The sequence below is a fragment of the Halichoerus grypus genome, chromosome 4, assembly GCF_964656455.1.
Source record: "Halichoerus grypus chromosome 4, mHalGry1.hap1.1, whole genome shotgun sequence".
Lineage (NCBI taxonomy): Eukaryota > Metazoa > Chordata > Mammalia > Carnivora > Phocidae > Halichoerus > Halichoerus grypus.
Genome location: NC_135715.1, coordinates 6,982,803 through 6,989,164, shown reverse-complemented (window position 1 = coordinate 6,989,164; position 6,362 = coordinate 6,982,803).

The following is a 6,362-nucleotide window of genomic DNA, read 5'->3' as shown; positions in this document are numbered from 1 at the left end:
TGAAACCTGATTTGTTACCTAGGATGTGATCTATTCTGGAGAATGTTCCATGGGCCCTAGAGAAGAATGTGTATTCTGTTGTTTTGGGATGGAATGTTCTGAATATATCTGTGAAGTCCATTTGGTCCAGTGTGTCATTTAAAGTCTTTATTTCCTTGTTGATCTTTTGCTTAGACGATCTGTCCATTTCAGTGAGGGGGGTGTTAAAGTCCCCCACTATTATTGTATTGTTCTCAATGTGTTTCTTTGCTTTTTTTATTAATTGGCTTATATAATTGGCTATTCCCATGTTAGGGACATAAATATTTACAATTGTTAGATCTTCTTGTTGGATAGACCCTTTAAGTATGATATAGTGTCCTTCCGCATCTCTTATTATAGTCTTTGGTTTAAAATCTAATTTGTCTGATATAAGGATTGCCACCCCAGCTTTCTTTTGGTGTCCATTAGCATGGTAAATGGTTTTCCACCCCCTCACTTTCAATCTGGAGGTGTCTTTGGGTCTAAAATGAGTCTCTTGCAGACAGTATGTTGATGGGTCTTGTTTTTTTATCCAATCTGATAACCTGTGTTTTTTGATTGGGGCATTTAGCCCATTTACATTCGGGGTAACTATTGAAAGATATGAATTTAGTGCCATTGTATTGCCTGTAAGGTGACTGTTACTGTATATTTTCTGTGTTCCTTTCTTGTTACTTTTAGGCTCTCTCTTTGCTTAGAGGACCCCTTTCAATATTTCTTGTAGGGCTGGTTTCACGTTTGCAAATTCCTTTAGTTTTTGTTTGTCCTGGAAGCTTTTTATCTCTCCTTCTATTTTCAATGACAGCCTAGCTGGATATAGCATTCTTGGCTGCATATTTTTCTCATTTAGTGCTCTGAATATATCAGGGTAGTCCTTTCTGGCCTGCCAGGTCTCTGTGGATAGGTCTGTTGCCAATCTAATGTTTCTACCATTGTAGGTTACAGATCTCTTGTCCCAAGTTGCTTTCAGGATTTTCTCTTTGTCTCTGAGACTCATAAGTTTTACTATTAGATGTAGGGGTATTGACCTATTTTTATTGATTTTGAGGGGGGTTCTCTGTGCCTCCTGGATTTTGATGCCTGTTTCCTCCCCCCAATTTAAGGAAGTTCTCTGCTATAATTTGCTCCAATATACCTTCTGCCCCTCTCTCTCTTTCTTCTTCTTCTGGGATCCCAATTATTCTAATATTGTTTCATCTTATGGTATTACTTATGTCTCGAATTCTGCCTTCATGATCCAGTGGTCGTTTATCTCTCTTTTTCTCAGCTTCTTTATTTTCCATCATTTGGTCTTCTATATCACTAATTCTCTCTTCTGCTTCATTTATCCTAGGGGTGAGAGCCTCCATTTTTGATTGCACCTCATTAATAGCGTTTTTGATTTCCACTTGGTTAGATTTTAGTTCTTTTATTTCTCCGGAAAGGGTTTCTCTAATATCTTCCATGCTTTTTTCAAGCCCAGCTAGTATCTTTAAAATCGTCATTCTGAACTCTAGTTCCAACATCTTACTAATGTCTGTATTGATCAGGTCCCTTGCAGTTGGTACTGCCTCTTGTTCTTTTTTTTTGAGGTTATTTTTTCCATCTTGTCATTTTGTCCAGCAGAGAACAGATGAATGAGAGAACAAAATGCTAACAGGATAAAAACAACCCTACAAAAATATACACTAAACAAATCAGAAGAGACCTGAAACTGGGGGAAAAGAAAGGGGAAAGAAAGAGAAATGAAAAAAAAAAGAAAAAAGAAAAAAGAAAAGAGTATGATCGAATATGATCAGGCTGGTGCATAGATCAGTACCACACACTAGATTCTGGGTGTATTTTGGTCTGTTAGAAGAAAGTGCCTCTCAAAATTTTAAAGAAAGAAAACCTTATATATGTACAAAAATAAGGGTAAATACGATGAAGGGATGGAATATGAATGCAAAGATGATAATTATAAAAGATGTTATAAAAGGAATTGATAAGATTAGAAGTTGGTTGAAAAAAGAAAAAAGAGGAATTTTTTAAAAAAGGGGGGAGAGAATGTGATCAGGCAGGAGACTAGAGCAAAGCCATACACTAGAGATTTAGGGTCTATTTTGGTCTGTTTGAAGAAACTGTAACCCAAAATTTTAAAGAGAGAACAACTTATATATGGTTAACTACTATGAAGGGGTAGAATATGACTCTAAAAATGAAAAATAAAAAAGATTTTTAAAAAAGAGATTGATAAGATCTTGGTTGAAAAAGGGGAAAAGAAAAATTCAAAAAAAAAAAGAAAATTAAAAAAATTAACTTTAAAAGACTAAAGAATTAGGGGGAAAAAAAGTTCTGTATTCCCCTAGTGCTGGAGTTCTGCGGTTCTCATTGATAGGTAAACTTGGTCTTGGCTGGCTGTTCTTGCTGATCTTCTGGGGGAGGGGCCTGTTGCCGTGGTTCCCAAATGTCTTTGCCAGAGGCAGAATTGCCCCGGCCTTGCTGGGATCCGGGCTAAGTAATCTGCTCGGGTTTGCTCTCAGGAGCTTTTGTTCCCTGAAAGCTTTCCATACAGCTTTGGGGGACAAGAGTGAAAATGGCGGCCTCCCAATCTCCACCCCAGAGGAGTCGAGAACTCGGGGCCCCGCTTCTCAGTGCACCACCAGAGAAAAGCAGTCAGTCACTCCCGTCTCCCCTGTCTCTGGCCGCACTCTGTGCTCACCCGGCCTGTGACCGAGCGTTTCTATCTCTGGCACCCAACTCAGTGTGGAGTCTCCAAACCCAGCAGATTCCTGTGGTGTGCTCCCGAGCCACTCCTCCAGGGGGAGGAAGGGGAGTTTCCCTGGATCTGCCACTTGTTGGTTCCCTGCTGGAAGAGCAGTGGCCCGACTGTGCGGCAGATCATGGTTTATGGCAACCCCGAGCTGAGAGCCCGCTCCTCAGCTCCGTCTCTGCAGCTGGCTTCCCCGCTCTGATACCTGGGAGCTCTGCCGCACTCAGGCACCCTCGGTCTTTCTGTGACCCCGAGGGTCCTGAGACCACACTGTCCCAGCGACGGTTCCACCCCCCGCTTAGCCACTGGAGCATCGTCCCTCAGCAGAGCAGACTTCTAAAAGTTCCGATTTTGTACTCCACTCTCTATCACTTGCAGGTAACGGCTCACGGAGGCCCCCCCACCGCCGTCTATCTTCCCAAATATCACTTCAGATTCACTTCTCCACACATCCTACCTTCCAGAAAGTGGTCGCTTTTCTGTTCAGAGAGTTGCTGCTATTCTTTTCTTTGATCTCCTGTTGAGTTCGTAGGTGTTCAGAATGGTTTGATCCCTATCTAGCTGAATTCCTGGGACCAGATGAAATTTAGGTCTCCTACTCCTCCGCCATCTTGCTCCTCCCCCCCAACCACCCTTGCTTTAAAAATATATGTACTAAAGAAAAAAGTATGTACTGAAAATTAAAATAAATTACAATTACAAATTTTTATTAAAATTGTTTCCTTGAACAAATGTCCTCTACACATCCTTACTTCCCTCCATTTATCTCATGCATTATCTAAAGAGGAATCTCTACTAAATTGTTTGTGTGGTTTGTCCCAAAATATTATGCAAGGTCAGTTTTACTCTGAAAATTATGAGGGATATGCAAGAACACTTTGGCTATGAAATAGAAAAAAGTATTAGCACTAATGTCAGCATGAGGAAGTTATTTGAATTTTAATTTGAGTTATAAGTCTTGAAAGAATTCCCATTCACAGCTAAATGCCTCAGAGCTGTCATACATGGATGCTTGTGGTACATGTCTGTTTATCACAATATACTTTGGACCAAACTATCCCATTGTATTTAAAGACCCCAAATTCCTTAATTAAAAAAAAAAAACCCAAAAAAACAAAAAACAGAAAAAGAGAGGGGTGCGTGGGTGGCTCTGTCAGTTAAGTGTCTGCCTTCAGCTCAGGTCATGATTTCAGGGTCATGGGATCCAGTCCCGCAACGGGCTCCCTGCTCAGCGGGGAGTCTGCCTTTCCTTCTCACTCTTCTCTGTGCTCACTCCTATTCTCTCTCTCTCTCAAATAAATAAATAAAATCTTAAAAAAAAAAAACCAGAAATATAATTCACTTTATATGTTTTTTTTGGGTTACTTATTAGCTGTGAGACTATGAGCATATCAGTTTAACTCTATGAATCTGTTTCCCTATTTCAAAGAGTTGCTATGGTTAATGATGCCCATGTAAGGCATGGTTGGTAATGCCCAGGTCAGAGATGGTCAGTGATGCCCAGTTCAGAGATGCTCAGCAATGGTCATTGGTTATGGCATGACTGGTCAACAGTCCACACTGAATTGTCATCTGGAACTTACTTTTGGGGAAGGAATTCTTCTAACCACTAGATAAATTATATATCAAATTTCCTGTACACGCAGGATGTACAAGTAAATTCTGCATTCCCAAAGGGTTTTTTGCACAAAGTTTACTCGAGTTTCACTAACAGAAAGCCGTTCCTGGGACATCAGTCATCAGGATGACATCAGACTAAAATTACAAAAGTTATATTTACACATAGGACGTAACAACTACTGCCGAATTTGAAATAATTTGAAATAAGTGTAAATGACAGATACAATAATACAGGTTAAACAATGAAACAATATTACTTAAAATCATCACTTGTATTTATTGTTAAATAAAATAAAAATAATTCTTTTAAAGATTTTATTTATTTATTTGACAGACTGACAGAGAGAGCATGAACCCGGGGAGTGGCAGAGAGAGAAGCAGGCTCCCTGCTCAGCAGGGAGCCCGATGCAGGACTCGATCCCAGGACCCTGGGATCATGACCTGAGCTGAAGGCAGAAGCTTAACCACCTGAGCCACCCAGGTGTCCCTAAAATAACTTTTTTGTAAAAGGAACATCATTTAATTTTGTCTGTGAGTTTTTTAGCATCTCTTCTTACCTCTCAGGATCATTTTTTGATTAAAAAAAGGCTATTATGTGCAAATAAGAAGCATGCTGCTCTCTGCTTGATAATTTCAAATTTTTAATTATTCAGAGAAGTTAAAATGTAAAAGTAAAAATGTAAAATCCAGATATACCAATGTTATTCAGGAAACAGCATTTCACAGAGGGCTTTGTATACAATGTGCTTTGTCCTTAGAAATAATTTACTTACATCATACATTTGGAGCATAAAATTAACAATTGCTACAATATAAATAATGCAGCCACACATTAATCATTTAACCACATAAATAGGAAACTAGTTTTATTTGTTACATTGATAAAAAAATGTCACAATAATTTTTGTTCGTCACCTCAAAGATTTCTTTTTTCTTCCTAATTTGGGTTTAGCATCCAGTGACATGGAGATAATTTCCCATCTATATTTTTTTTGCCCCATTTAGGCTATTAAACATTATAACCTTGTATTTAGGTTAACTTCATTAGATATGTATGTTTTCAGCAATCTGAGTCCTCATATCCATCACCAGCATTGTGCGCTCCCAGCATTTCTGTTCTCTCTAATGGGTCTGTAACAGCAATGCCACCAAGACAAGGTTGGGAAGGAGCACGGAAGCCTAAGACTAGCATACCGGCTTCTGTACAATGGTAGCCCAATAATTTCTATGTGGAGGAACTATTGATGGTCTGGAATGTGACACCAAATTATGCAAGCAAGCAAAATATTGAAATTTATCTTCATTTGAACAACAGCAAAAAAAGCAGTCAACTGCAGCAGAAAAGACTATTAGGTCACTGCACTGTCAGAGCAAATGAAGCTCATGCTTGGGTCCCACCGTCAAGCACCGTTAGATCTCGAGGAGGAATTTTCCTCTGTGATCATATTATTCCTGAAGGATCATAGGATGAGGAACTTGCAGATGGTCAAAGATATGCATAGATATAATACATATATATTTTTATAAATAAATAATGTGTATATATATTCATATATATATACATATATATGTGTATGTGTGTGTGTGTATATATATATATATATATATGTTTTCTTCTGGTAAATCAATACCATGTGGATTGGCCAAAAAGAATTAGAATTATGTCCATTGTCCTGAATATATTTTCCCCACATTTGATGAATCTATGATGACAAGGATAATTATGTGCCACACACTGTTTTTGGAACCGAGATGGACTGGTCAGAAAAAACAAGTACAAGATTTAGGGGGTCTTGTTGACTTTTTTCTCCCATCTTTGTACTTGAATCATTGAACTTTTCCAATGTGTCATGAGCTGCCATTAGCTTCCTGACATGTCAAGATTGATTTTGACAACGTGCCTGCATCCTCCCTCTGTACGTGTTTAGTACACCATGAGGGCTGCAAAACTGAACAATAAAAGTAAGTGCATTTCCCGAGGACCATAGCT